Source organism: Micropterus salmoides, unplaced genomic scaffold (genome assembly GCF_014851395.1).
Source record: "Micropterus salmoides isolate LMB-PRFRI ecotype aquatic unplaced genomic scaffold, ASM1485139v1 Ms_hic_scaffold_12, whole genome shotgun sequence".
NCBI lineage: Eukaryota > Metazoa > Chordata > Actinopteri > Centrarchiformes > Centrarchidae > Micropterus > Micropterus salmoides.
Window position 1 is genome coordinate 21,333,175 of NW_024040263.1, and position 15,552 is coordinate 21,348,726.

General features: G+C 39.0%; 1 pseudogene; it reads left to right on the forward strand.

The window, feature by feature from the left end:
* Positions 1-1,992: 1,992 nt before the first annotated feature.
* Positions 1,993-10,183, forward strand: LOC119899391 (annotated as a pseudogene).
* Positions 10,184-15,552: the final 5,369 nt, after the last annotated feature.

The window sequence follows — 15,552 nt, forward strand, 5'->3', positions numbered from 1 at the left end:
GGGGCGTGGGGGGGTTTCAGTGCTGATTTTTGGACGAGTGCTCCCCTAAAGACATAATGAATTCATACAGTCAGGCACCGCCAAAGAGGAAAACAGCATGGGTCCACTTTCCATGAAAAGGTTGATCTAAATCTGCAGATGAGCCTGGCTCCTTCTTCCCACTCATTCTCCAACACATCACTCTCTTCTCTCACTGCTTGTCTCTCTCTCTCTCACACACACACACACACACACACACCATCTATGACTAAATACACAAAAGTAACTCACTTTCACTTCTCTTTGACACACACCTCTGCATATGCATCACCTTCACTGAGAGAGGTGAACTGCATCACTATGGATCAAAATCCCCTCAGTAAACTGCTCCACCTAACTCTTCCTCACAGCAAGACGCCTTTGATTGAAGAGTCAATAACCCAGAAATACACAAATGCTTGAATATGTCTTTGAAGATTCCTCAGGTCATCCAGGTCACGGGATATCTGTTAGTAGGTCAAAGGCATCCGAGCTACACAGTGTCTGCTGCCCTTTGACCTTCTGTCAATCATTACAAACTCTGCAGCTGAAGAACTTTATTTTAAATTGTAGTAACTACTAACTACTAACCTTTACTTTAAATGCTAAATAGGTCAGGCTGAAATACAGGTAAATGTGTATAAAATAATACACAAAACATCAACAATGTTTACATTGGATTTGTAGGGATCACCATTAGAAACTCACGGCAGCTTGTGTGTGAAATTTTTGAAAATAGTTATCCCTCAGTGTAATACTACTCCATTACAAGTGAAAGTACTCAATTCAAAATGCTAGAAAGTACAGATGTATAGCCTGCAAAATTAACTTAAAAGTATTATGCAGAATGGCCCCTTTTACACAATTATATTATATTATTGACTCATGAATATCAATAATCATAATTTTAATGTTAATGTTAACTAATTTATATACTGTGGCAAGTTCAAATGTATTTATATATTAATTATATGTTCTGTAGCTATACATTCTTAATCTGTACAAGACTTTCCTCCCCCTATAAGCAGCATTTATGCAGTAATTAATTTTTCATAACACACTATAATGGAATTGTGAGCAAATATGGGTTCATAAATGTATTTATCAACAACTAGAACTCCACCTGTGGGCACCCCTAAGTGGAGGCTGTTGTGAAGTGCCAATAGTGAATAATAAACACAGCTGTGATTATAAAAAATAAGTCTTTGTATGAGAAGTTACAATTATTGACAAGTACTGCACATTAATAAACACTGTAAAATGTCCTCATATCTGCAACAACATTATAGTGTGTTATATAGGCTAACCCCTTTATTACATGTTTATATATTGATTATAAATGTTAAACAGGGGGACTAGCTGTCAAATACATTAATAGTGTAGTGCAACGCACAAAAATTGTAGTGGAGAATTAGTAAGAGTAAGTGAAAACACTAAGTCAAGTAGAAGTAGGCCTACTCAAAACTGCACTTAAGTCACACTTACACACACGTGTGAAACTGTCCTCCAGTGTTGAAAAATGTTCTAACTGGAATTTAAGGAACAGAGAAATGTAGAGGGTTCAAAGGGTTAGCTCAGTTTGAACTTTACACCTAATATAAGTAAGAAAATAGTATACATATCCCCAAATAGCCTAAATCTAAGGAGCCTACAGAATAAGTGGTTGCATGTGTTGCAAGTGTCAGTGTTAGTTATGGCGGACCCTGCACGAGCCATTTACATAATAGCATCCTACTTGTTGATTTGTAAAATATTCTAATTGCGGTCTTGGTTTGCATAAGTCATGTGTTTCCATTTGAAAGCGCGCTTTAAAATCACTTGCAGCTATCAGGCTACTACAATTCAGACTCTTTGTATGTTTTCCGCTCAAAGACAAAGCCAGCCCTTTAGGCCCATGTCTTACCGCACTGGCGACAAACACTCAGATAAACCAAGATATGACGAAACGCAATTTCCTGATCAGTCACCACAATCCCCGCGAGCCGCGCGGGGATGCGCATTCACGCCGCGCTGCCAGTTTCGTCCGGTGGACTGAGCAACTCCAGGCTGAATTACATGCGCAGTGCTGCCGTGAATCACACATCACCACGGAAACCGGCGTTCACACCAAGTCCCCGACAGCATCAGCGGGGTCCGATCCCATCCACAGGCGGCAGAGGAGCACAGAAACCCACAGTAAGTTTATCTTCTCTTCTCCACATTCACGTTTCTGAGGGTTCAGCTGTTCTACGTATGTATCTACGTATGATGTGTTTGCGGTTGAAGCGAGGCTGTGCCGCTGCGGAACATCTCGCTATTTCTTCACATGAGGTGAAGTGATTCTAGTGCAGGTAATTCATTAACTCATTAATGTGCTTTAGGGAATTAATCGACACACATCGCATATATATACGGGTGTTATATGGGAGTGTATGACAGGCTGAATTGCGTTGTAATTTTGCGCCACATTACACGAAAGGCTACAATTAAATACGCATCTACTGATTGTCCTTATGGCTTTAGGCTACATTAAATAAATCAGCAACTCATTAAAACAAGTCTGATCATGTAGAACATGCAGTGTGAGATTTAGTATGCAAACACGCTCTTCTTAATACTTAATGCAGATCTATCATTAGATTATAATTGTTTTTATCATCCTTCTATCTAGCCTACTTCATGTGCGGCTGTCATATCTCTGTTCTCTGAGTCCTGGTTACACAGTCAGTATATCTTGTCGCAGCAGTCTTCAATGCAGCAAGTTCGGATATGCATGACCAGTGAACCCTGAAGAACTTGAGAGCGGCACAAGCATAAACAGCCCACTCATACCTATTCATAACACAGCACGTCTTCACCTTTAGAAAGCTGAATCCTCCCTGTCCTGTAGGCAGATAAATGTCCAATTGTGATGATGAATTATAATCATGCCATAAGTCTGATATTAACATTATTTTACAGTGGATAAAAATGTGCATTTAAAAGATGTCATTTTGCTGGATGGCTTCCTGTTAGAGTGTGGGAACACAGAGTGTTTGACAGCAACACCACAGCTCATTTGTGAATCACAGATCCAGGATGATTCATAGTACCCACACTTCACTCCAACTGTGGGGAGGGAAAATGGTGGTGAGCACAGATGACCACATAGCCACCCACTCACCAGGGACCCCAAGGACTACGTACAGTAGTCTTGAGTAATATACAAATTCAAGGTCCTGTTTTTTTCACTTGACAAAAGCTGCTCTTTAGCTGCTTGAAATGAGAATAATAGGAAAAGATTCTGCATCAGAAGACATGTCTTCACTGGTACCCTTGATTTGTTGGGTTGGTCTGCTGGAAATCTAATTCCATTATCCAGACTGAATTTGGTTTTTGGTTTTAATATAAAAATCATCATATTATTAATGACAGTGTATAGGCTACTTCTTACAGATCATGTATTCACAATGGATGTGTCGGCAGCCTTAGTTATTGAGCCTGTATTTATTTATCAAAAACGCATTTACTGTGCATCAGGGATTTGTCCTGCAGCATACAAACTGTAGCTCTTTGCCTCCTGCTGTGTGTATCATCATTGTGAGTCACTGGCATCAGTGGGGCTTGTGGGGTCCTTGGCTGAGGAAGGAGTTGTGTTGCACTGTGTGAACGAGACAAGTGGCTTCCCACCTTTTCCCTCCACATTTAGATGATCATTTGATCAAGGAGAGAAAATAGAATCATTTTCAGAGCAGAGAGGTGTTCAGCGCCGCGTTAGATTCACACATTGATTGTAAACATTAAAGATAAGAGTTTGGAGGGAGAGATGGAGCTGAGATGTACGAGATTAATCACACGCAGTGGTTATGAAACATGTTTACTCTAGATGGTTGGACTGAGTAAACAGGAGGAAGGCAGGCTTCTCTGTGAGGATAGTTGCAAATGCAGATCTGACGTCATTTAAATATGCCCACACTTTAAGCCACATAATAATTCCATTTAGTCTACCATAACCTCATTAAATGAATCAGTTTGACATTTTGGTAATATACTTATTTGCTTTCTTTCTGAGAGTGAGATGAAGATTGATATAATTCTCATATCTGTAGGTACAGTATGAAGCTGCGAGCAGCTGGTTAGCTTAGCTTAGCATAAAGACTGAAAGCAGGAGGAAACAGCTAGCCTATAGCTCTATCAAAACAATATTGTCCTACTTTAAGCTCACTAGATAACACGTTATATTTGTTTAATCATACCATACAATAATCATAAGTGTAAAAACCACATGTTGTGGTTTTTACTGGATGTGCTGGACTATGTCTTTCCTCCGAGCAGTTGCCAGGCCACCAGCAGAGGCTTTAGGAAGTCACTGCTCCCAGCCAAGAAATTATCTGGCACATAACCTTCTGTTAAACAGTACAATTGTTCCACTTCAGTTTTTATAAGGATATGGATACACTGACAATTTATGTTGTCCTTTTATGTATTTATAGTGTTTTATTTGATTTAACACGCTAACAAGACTAAGAGCCTACAGCCATACTTGCAGCTCTGTGAGGCTGTAGCCTGCTTAAGCACAGCAGTGCTTGAACTAAATGCTAACTTTGGCATGCTAACATGCTCACAATGACAACGCTAACATGCGGATGTTCAGTAAGTATAATTTTTACCATGTTCATCATCTTAGTTTAGTGTATTAGCATGCTAACATTTGTTAATTAACACTAAACACATCTAAGACTGCTGAGACTGATGGGAATGTCATTAGTTTTGCAGGTAGTTGGTCATAAACCAGTGTTAGGCAAATAACAATTATGACATGATATAGTGACCTAGTTGTTACGACATTAAAACAAGAGAAATGTTAACCTCATGGTGTTGCTAGAAGAACAGTTGTTAAGATATTTCAGTGGTGGACCAACAGACGTTGCATCTCAACTTATTTTTTGCAGTATCAGAAATATTTCTTCATTTTGTTCTTCTTTCTTGTAGACTTTATAACTCTTACCCTGTCCTGTTTTTCCTTTTTCATCACTTTCGTCATCTTTTCCACTTTCTTTCGTGTCCTGGCAGGAACTTCAATTTGAGCAGCCCTGTCACATTTAGTTACAAAGCACACAGTCTGAGTCACTCTGACCGGAGCTGTCTCTCTCTGCTCTCCAGATCTGTCCAGGCATTTTCAGGCAGCCGAACAGCCATGGTGAAGCTGGGCAGCAATCTGTCTGATAAGCTAGAGAAGCAGCCGTCTGCGGACGACGGCTTTGATAACATCCCCCTGATCACACCCCTGGAGGTCAACCAGCTCCAGCAGCCATTCGCAGACAAGGTAAGTACGGTCTATTAGGTCTGTGTTTGTGAGTTTTTCTTCTGCACACAGAACACAACAAACCATGCATTATAGCATTACAGAAATAGCCAGCAGATTACGACTCACTGCAAAACATGCCTGGAAAAATACCATTAATACACTTACCTTGCAAGAATAAGCCCCTACATTGAGACTGCTGTATTTACCTTCCCTTACCTACTGTCCCAGGTTAAACCCTTGGCTTCAGCCCACGCACTGAAAGCACTTTTTTGAATGCATAATGCAGGAAGAAAGCCCACAAAGTCATATTTTGGTTGGATGAGCAGCAGCACAGGATGTTCCACAAGCTGATTAGATGTTGCTCAAACATAAAAAGCACTCTGTAACTCCCAAATGTGTTTTAAGGCCTCGATTAAAACTGGCGGCTTTTGCAAATGATGCATGTGTATTCTTAGACGTGCAAAATAGTATTTTCAGTGCATACAGCATCACTGAATCTGTGCTGAAAACTGGGGACAACATCATCCATCAACCATAATGTAAAACAAATAACAGCTAATTAGGAGTTTTCTGTTTTTTCCCGAAGAGTCACAGTGGCGGTGCATTATTTCTGCTGCAGGTCATTGTGAAGACGTCAACACAATATCAGCTGCAGCAGACGAAGAAGAACAAGCTGTTTGGGCCCAATATCAAGAAGCTGAATATCAACTTCTACAGGGATGTGTCAGATAAAGCCAAGGTACAGCAACAACCTGATGTCTGGAATCTGCTCAAGTTTTGATTAAAAGATAAGTCTGGAGATATAGTATCGTTTTCTTATTGTCAATAAATCTTGTGAAAAGACCAAAACCAACAATGGATTGATCACACTTGCCAGTATGGACTGTATATCCAAAGTCTAATACAGTTTATTCCTCTGTGCTGCAGAGGTCCATTGTTGTCCAAAAACTATGAAATTCCAACTAAAATCACATTTAGTTATCCCTTGTTGTAGTCTAAAATAATCACACACAAAAAATAAATAACTGAAATTATCACAGCATATTTTAAATGTATTGTTAATAACTTTGGATTATTTAAAGGAAGAAAAATGGTATTTGGGGAAATATCAGAAAGTTTCTTTTTGTCTCAGCGGATTAGAGGGGCGTGTTTGATTGACAGCAGCAGGCAGGCTGCCAGAGTGTCAGCGTTAGACCCATAGACTGTATAAAACAGTTCGACTGTAGTGAACAAGAGACAAAGTAAACAAAATTACCTGTAGCCTACGGCTCATGGGCAGATAGCATATTGTTAGTGGTTGCTTGTGCAAGTTAAGGTGCAGGACAAGATGAGTGTTCATGTTTGCAAGTTAGATAAGAATGAGACTTTAGCAGAATGCTAACGTGGTTGTTGTCCAGAGTCTGTGGTTCTTGTCGTGTTGTGTAGCAGGCTGCTGTCTGGCTCACTGTCACCATATGCTGATGGTGGTGCTTTGTGCAAGATTTGATAGGCTGTATCAAAATAAGTTCTCACCCCGGAATAGTTTTCCTCACAATCAAGAAACCGCAAAATATAAAATATTAAAAATTTTCACTTTTGGTTTCAGATTTGTTTTCTAAGGAGAACGCAGGACGCAAGTGATTTACAGAGCAGATATGTGCTGTAGCAGACACAATTTCAGTTGAACACAACAATGAGCCAAACCAGTGCACTCGATGATATGTTCCTGCATTACCATGATAACTGTAGTTTATCTTGCATAAATCCCACGCACTGTACATCGTCCTGTTTGAGTAACACTCAGGCAGTGGCCTGCTGTTTTAAGAAATACTTTAGCCTTTTTTTAAATGAAATTTCCACCCTTGTCCTTAAAGTACTGATAACACTTGTTTGTGTGTGTGTGTGTTGATGCTCAGATCACAGGTCTGATCCTCATCAGTTTGGCCTTCCTGACCAGCCTGCTCCTTCTGCTTATGTACAAAGCCATGTGGTATGACCAACTTACCTGCCCAGAGGGTTTCATCCTGAAGGTAAGCAGCGTATACACATGTGCACACATAGCTCACCTACACAGTCCATGCAAAAGAAACGCTGCTTAGCATATGTTAAGCCATTATGTCATTTAGCAGTCTTTTTATTTCATGTTCACTGTCCGTGCAAAAAACTAAAAGTGTGCATTAACACACGTCGTCTCTCGTGCACATGTCCCCACACACACACACACACACACACACACACACACACACACACACACACACACACACACACACACACACACACACACACACACACAGAAAGAAAGAAAGAAAGAAGAAAGAAAGAAAGAAAGAAAGAAAGAAAGAAAGACATCTAAATATCTTAGCCATCACTTTCCTGCAGTGCAGCAGAGAACAACAGAAGCAGCATGTTAGAGTTTAGTCTGGATATCACAGACTTCTTATTGCATTCTTCCGACCAAAGTAGTCCAGTGACACCCACCTGAAATGTACTTACACATCCTACAATGCAACTGGTGATTTGTTTCCCGGCACACCCTCACATCAGTCACTTCAGGAGGATTCTCTGAAAACTTGAGCTGGAAACCAAACTCATTATCTCCTGACGACACCTTGGAGGCATCGTGTAGCAAGCCGGCGCTGTCACGCCTGTTAGTTAAAGAGCCTGTTTCGCAGAAGAACATGAGAGAGTGGGAGAGTCAGAGAGAGTGGGAAAAGGAGGGTGAGGGAGCGATAGAGCTTTCTGGTCAGGCAGAGACTGGGATGCCCGCCTGTGTATCGAAGGGGTCTTTAATTAGGGCTGAGCGTGACTAAACTGTGATTAAAGGCTTAACAGTGAGGGGGGAAGCAAGGAAGGGAAGGGGGGAGGTGGGAAGGGGATGGCTTCCGGCAAGGCTTTTGAAGTTTTTGCTGGTTACAGTTGCGTTCAGCATTTTTTCCTGCTAACACGTTGTTGGAGACATTAAAAGAGGAGTAAGAATGGAGGGAGGCGTAGTCACTGCTGTGCTTTTGAGAGGTTTGACTGTGAGGGAAGGTCAGGTAGTGGATCCTCCGAAGGGAAACACCCGCGAGGTCAACACAACTTAGTGTGCTCTTTCTAAAACTTAACATTAACAGGATGGACATTTGTTTGATTTAATTCTCCCACAGCGTCACTCTCCTCAAAAGCAAGTAAATGTGGGCTCCTAAATGGACTTCTCTGGTCACAGCTGAGAATGGTAGCTGTGGTGTATTAGTACTGTAAACTTTAACTATGTCTGCGCACTAGGATAAACAAAAGACACTTTTGGAGGAACTTAAATGTCTGTGACCTGAAACGTTCTATAACATTAACCTTCAAGAGTTCTTCTTTGCATTTGAATTGCACTGAAAAAACAGGAATGCTTCTGGAAATACAAGCCAGTCAGTGGGCCGAAACTGCGTCCATTGCATCAGATTGCCTTGTTGTTTATACTTTGCTGTGGTTTGTGGTCCTTGATTTTCTACAATCTTGTTCAATCTTGTACAAAATTGTCTTTCACTGTGATGCATCCCAAAGCTTTCCAACCCTTGCATTATCCTCTGATACAACTTTTTACATTTGAGCCCGGAAGTTCATTCTTGGCCTTTGAAAATGGTATATGACAATGAGCCAATTCCAACCACTGATGAATGCTGTGAGGTATTGTTGAACAGAAAAAAACTAGTAGGTGGACTATTTTGTCTAATTTATTTGTTGTAACTGATTCTACTTCCCTTTTTCTGAGCTTGAACATCAGCTTCCAACATATTAATAATTCCAGTGATTTGTCAGTTAAAGTAACAGTTGCTGTTGTTGCTAACACAGTAGTACATTGTGGTTATTATTTTGTATTTGTTGTAAAAGTCCTTGTTGTGACTAGCACCACCTGAAGTACTTGAACGTAATATCTGTACATGAGCGGGGCTAAAATTTATTTTTAGGAACTTCTTCCCAGAGTGCGCTAAAACAAGCCGAACCTGCGACAATCTCTACTTGTTACATTACATTTCAGTAAGTCCCTATCATGAAAAAGTGACACCAGAAAGCCACACAGCAGCAAATAATATCAAGGTGAAATGTACAGAAGAAGAATCTAATTTATGGAATAATTTTAAATCACTTTGACATTTATACTCCAAGACTCTGTTAAGTGTTTACCAGAATACAATATAGCATTACTGTATGCAGATAACTCTATGAAAGCTATTAATATGCATCATTAACATACCTCTCTCTTCTCTAGAGCTTCAATTAAGCTATGTCAAAATATTTGATGGAAGGTCCAAATTAATATAAATATATTATAATTAAAGAAATAACTGAATGCATTCTGCTCGATGGCTTGTACTTCCATACTGTGTCCCAGACAAATTTGTTAATCATAATCAATAATAAAGTTCATAAATACGTTTAAAGAACATGTCTGCTGTGAACCACGTAGATGGCCTCTCTTCTTTGTTGTTAATGTCGTAGCAGTTTGTCACCTAAATTGAAACAAACTAATGTATTTTTGTCTTCCTGTTGTAACAGCAGAAGCACTGCACCCCGGCAGCACTGGAGATGTACTACACAGAGCAGCAGCACCAGGAGCGAGATGTGCACAGTGGCACGGAAAGCTTCGTGACTGAGCTGCCACCGCCATGGTTACAAGTCATCAGCGCTTTGAAGGAGGCAGAGGAGGCCAAACAAGGCAGCGAGCCACTGAAAGGAGTGCTGGAGGGAGGGGAGTGAAGGTGCTGATGGAAGCGCAGGTGTTAGAGGAGGAAATGATAATCGGAGGGTAGCGTAGGTTATTTTTGGACTTTGTGTGTGTGTTCAGGAATTGTTTTTTCTTCCCTCGTGCAGTCCATTGAATCACTTGTTAAACTGGTGCTCTTAAACCTTAAAGGTGTCTATCTACTGAAAATTGAAATCAGCAATGTAAACTACAACCTTTACTCATCTTCAATACAGTTATATTCTGTTCATAGTTAATACAAACTAAAACCCAGCTGTGGCAGTGTGTGAGTAAGGATGTGTTGTTTGTGTGTGTGTGGTGAGTTGTTGTGGTTGGAAGCAGGAATGTTATTAAAGTGTTGGAGAATGTGCCTGACTTTTACAGTGTTACTGAGTCGTGACTAAACTCATCTGCATTTTGTGTGTGTGTAAACTCTAAGGTAAGTGCTGTACGCTGTCAATGCTCATGTACTGGATGCATCTTAGCATTCATGTGCTCTGTGCGTGTGTGTGTGTGCATATGTGTGTTGGAAAGTTGGAGGTGAGAAAAAGAAGCAAGATCTCCGAGTGAGAAGTGAAGATAACAAGTTTTATTTAATGAGATTAGAGTTTCTCCTCATCACTCTCTCTTGTTATCTTGCCATCTATTCATTTTATTTCAGACAGGAATGTACGAAATCATCAGTGAATGGGCTCACAGTTTAACCATTACGGCAAGAAACTGTGATTGACCATGTTAAGTATGAAGCCGAAATGAGTTGATTCCACATCTTATTATCTCGCGTGTGTTTTTTATGTCAAGTATTACACAACCACAAGCACGCTGGCTGTTTAAAAACGGACTCACGCAGCAGCTTTGTAAAGTATCACACTACAAAAACTACAGTCTCTGAAAATGAGTTTTTGTCTCTCTCGTTGTGGGCTATATAATTAATATACACAATAAACCCAGTTTAAATTAAATCTATAACACAATAAGGTGTGCAACAACAAGTAAATGGGCCTGAAAATGTTCCGAAGCCACAGGACAACTCCTCCTTTGAACTCTTGTTATGTTATAACAATATAAACTGTTTACTGTAATTATGGATACAACTTGAGAGCTCTTATTACTACAAAACATTTACATTTTAATAATGGTGTGTGTTCATGTATGTCAGCTTACTGTAAAACTGATGCTCTGAGTTTTGTTACTAAATGTTGTTTTTGATTCATGTAGCTGTATTATGTAAATGACCGTGTACAGTATAACCGCAGGGTTAACTCATCATGATCCCTATATGAATGTATGCAGTAGCTGCTCTAATCATGCAGTAGATATAATTAGTGCTTATAATGTACTACCTAAAAGCTTCTATTGTCTTTTCTATTTATTTAATTAACAGACTATTTATGTGTATATTATTATTTAGTGTCTTTTCAATGGTACTGTTGTTTGCAAATCTTGCTATGTTACATGTGAAGAGTTCTTTTCCAATTCATTCTACATCCCTTTTTAAAGAAAAACTATATTATTTGAAGCAAATATTGTTTTTCTTCAACCATCATCAGAAGTCATTAACCACAATTCTTTGACAAATCTTGTAATTTGTCCCAATCGTCTGCCATTAATGATTTAAAACATACTTTTTTCTCTTTCTTTCTTTCTCTAAACCGTCACTTTTTGTCAAATGGCGGATATCTTAATTCGGAACAAAACTCTTCATGCGAGTAGGACGAGTGTGAGATCACAGCACAGCTTGTTCCTTTGGGTTCAAGTGCCAAATGTTTACATCAGGCCCATCTGCGCTGATGTCACTGACTGAACAGAAATAAATGACTCAAGCATTGAGTTCTCTCATTCACAGCCGGCCCTGTTGATTTAGATTCATTGCCTCAAATGACCTGAATTAATGATTCGCTAAGATTGGTGAATTATTGATGTTTGGATTTAACAGGAACCATTCATTAGGTGGGTTTTAGCCTACAGGAACCAAACTAACTGACCTTTGTAGCACCTTCAGTGGTTGAAAGTCACTAAGTACAGGCTGTAAGCTCACCAAATGTTTATTTAATGTAAAATACATAAAAAACATGTAAAGTGACTGTAATATTTTAGATAAATCAAAAATAAGTTAAAAATTAAGTACTGCTCTTACTTTATTTTACTTACTTTATTTGTACATGAGTTCTTCTATTATGTGCTACTTTATGTGTTTCAGAAGCAAATTGACACTATACGTTTTAGTTCACAACATTTATCCAGTGGTGGAGGGATCACTCAGATCCTGTGCTTCAGTAAAAGTAGCAGAACCGCACTTTGAAATTAGTCCATTACAAGTTGAAGTCACATTTTACATAAACATGAAAGTATTGTATTGCCCAAAATTAAAAAATGACTTTACAAAGGGTAATGGCTGTTTATATTATTATATACAAATATATTTTTTGGATTTATGTTGGACATAATCTTTTATGATGATGAAGTTTTTAATGGACATTTTTAGTCTGTACTGTAACTAGCAGTGTTGTAATAATACTTTTCTCAGTTACTAAGTAGTGTAACTAATTACTTTTCTAAAACGGTAATATTATTACTAGTTACAACTAATAACGCTGCTTTACTCGTTACTGAACGCACCATCTTTGACGTAAATCCACGACTGCGGACTTTGTTGTTTATGTCAACTGAGAGCCAAACACTAAAGGAAGAAAGGAGAACGAGGGAGAGAGAGTTCTTTCCGCAGCTGTAAGTAGCTGCTGCCATTATTGTGTCACAGTCTTAGATGCAAAGAACATTGTCGTCTATTGTAAACTCTGTGCGACCAGCAAAAACCGCAAACAATTCTACATCTGATTTATTGAAGCATCTGCTGAAGCAGCACAGCGACATGAAACTTACAGAAAGAAACTCCAGCAGCTGCTGTCACTGATGCTTGGACACTAGAAAGTAATATAGTAAGGTAACTAGTAATGTAACTAGTTACTTTTATCACCCAGTAATAAGTAAAGTAATAATAGGCTATTACTTTTTTAAGGAGTAATAAGTAACTAGTAATATATTACAATTTCTGAGTAACTTGCCCAACACCAGTAACTATTAACTGTAGTGGTCAAATAAATGTAGTGGAGTAGAAGGTACTTGCTCTTAAATGCAGTGGTGAAACATAAATTACCTTAAATGGAAACACTCCACTAATGGACAAGCACCTCCTAATATTTCTTAAGGGCAGTACTTGAGTAAATGTACTTACTTACTTACTTACTTTCCACCACTATAGCTGTAGTTGCTAGTTAAAGTACTACAGCTTCAGATACAGATATTACAACGTAAATAATATTTATTGTTGTAGATTCAATGACTCTGTGAAATTATTTCCACTTCAACCAGGATTTTCATCATACACTGTGAACAACTGCAGATGAATTATACTTCATGCACGGACCAACCAGCTACAACAGTAAGCTGCTGCGTACACATTACAGCATCAATAATAATAATCAAATAATATAATTTACCAACAAACATTAGTAATTCATCCTTAGTAGTTCCTCACCTAAGTATTTCCTGGCTCAAGCATGAACTGAATCAGGGTCAGTATATATCAAATACTATGTTAGTGAAAAGAGTATTAGTTTATAGGTATTTGTGCATTGGGTTGGCTTCAAAAAATGTTTTTCATATGTCATTCTTAATTAACTGCAAATCATCTACAGAGATTCACAAAACAGCTTATTACTCATTCACCGCTTATTAGCCTGACTAAATAGGTTACTTTTTTTTGCCTCTTCAAGTAAAGGGATGCATCCTACTGAGAAGTTACAAGTTACCCTTGTGAAGTATTTGTGATTCAGTCAGGTCCCTAAATTACCAGCAGAAACAAAATGTAAAGCTTTTACACTCAAAGATGATCAGTATGCATAGAATTCAAAATATGACTCCGTCCTCCTCAAACTTTAGTTTAGCAATTCAAAGCCAAGCCACATCTCTCTCTCTCTCTCTCTCTCTCTCTCTCTCTCTCTCTGTTGGGTTCACTGCTGAGCCTGTCTGCATCTCATTTACACTCACATATTTTCACACCATCGGGATGTGTGGCTTGAAGTTTCTGTGTAGCCTTGTAAGAAATGTGCGTGTGTATGAAATCATTAACCAACAGTTATGTGTGTGTGTCTTACTGTTTCAAGCATGCATCTTTGTGCTTCTGTGTCTGTTTGTGTGTGTGCTTATGCCTTGAAGTGTTAGTGTGTGTGTGTGTGTGTGTGAGCCCATGCTTAGCTTGTTAATTAAATCTACATTACGCCCTATGTAGCCTTTATGTTTTTTTCCCCTCACTGTTACTGAGTGATATACTTTAGACGCTGTTGGCCCAGGGCATGGAACTAAATAAAGTGCTAAAAAATATTTATTAGGGCATTTACAGATCCCATGCTTGGTCAAGGCATAGCATGTTGTGCCAAAAAGGCTTACATTCAGGGCCGGGGGAAAATCACGTAAAAATCGAGTAGTCATGTAAAGGCCGCCAATCTCCATTTTCCTTCTTTATAGCATCAACTGATCTGAACAGTAAAATAGCAGGTTGGCTTTTTAATTTGTCCTGACCATTGGGAGCCCCCCCCCTCCGCCCTCCCTCCGCCAGGAGTCATTTAGCCGTTAACATCCCACTAGAATCAAATTCCTCCATGTCCTGATGTTACTCACATGTTGGAGAAAAGGAAGGAAGCTTTGCTGTGATGTTTCCTTGTTTTCCCCTTTCCTGTGTATCTGAAGCTGATCAGACAGAAGGCATGGTGATCCAGCTCCATCTTAAGCAGTGTCAGCATTTCAACAAAATGGAATACAGAATAAAAAGATGGGTAGATGTAGAGGTGAAAACAAAGAGGAGGTGTGATAGAGAGCACATTTATTAATCTTCTAAAAGTGAATTTATTTAATTTATCCCGCACTTTTACTCCTGCTCACTACCTTAAAGGAATAGTTTGACATTTTGGGAAACATTCTTATTCATGGTGTAGCGTTAGATGAGAAGATTTATACCACTCTCATGTTTGTATGTTAAATATGAACCTGTCGCCAGCAGCTGGTTAGCGTAGCTTAGCATAAAGGCTGGCCAGACTACTGGCCCCCATAAAATGGCAAATTGTTGTTTTTATACTTTTTATACTACGGATTGTGGAGCTTCGTAATTACAGAAGAGATAGGAGAGTGGTGTCCGTTTTCTCATCTAACTCTATGAAAGAAAGCGAACAAGCCGATTTCCTAAAATGTGGAGCTTTTGCTTTAAGAATAAAAGCTATTGATCAAATTATTTACATCTTAAAAATATTCTATCATGTAGGAGAGCTCCAGAGGTTTCTAAAGTTGTTAAGAGAGAAGACACCTTCTGAGTCATATTGTGGCGTGACTGGACAAAAAAACCCATTTTAATAATAATATGTTAGCTTGAGCAGTATGTGAATTGTGGTAGTTTTAATCTATTATTTGAGAGGATACACCACGTCTGCATTTATCAGGGGTGCAAACAACAAGAATAAAGCTTATATTGATTTAGTTTGTAATTGCTTTCAATACGTTTTAATTTTCTGCACTTGATTTTTCC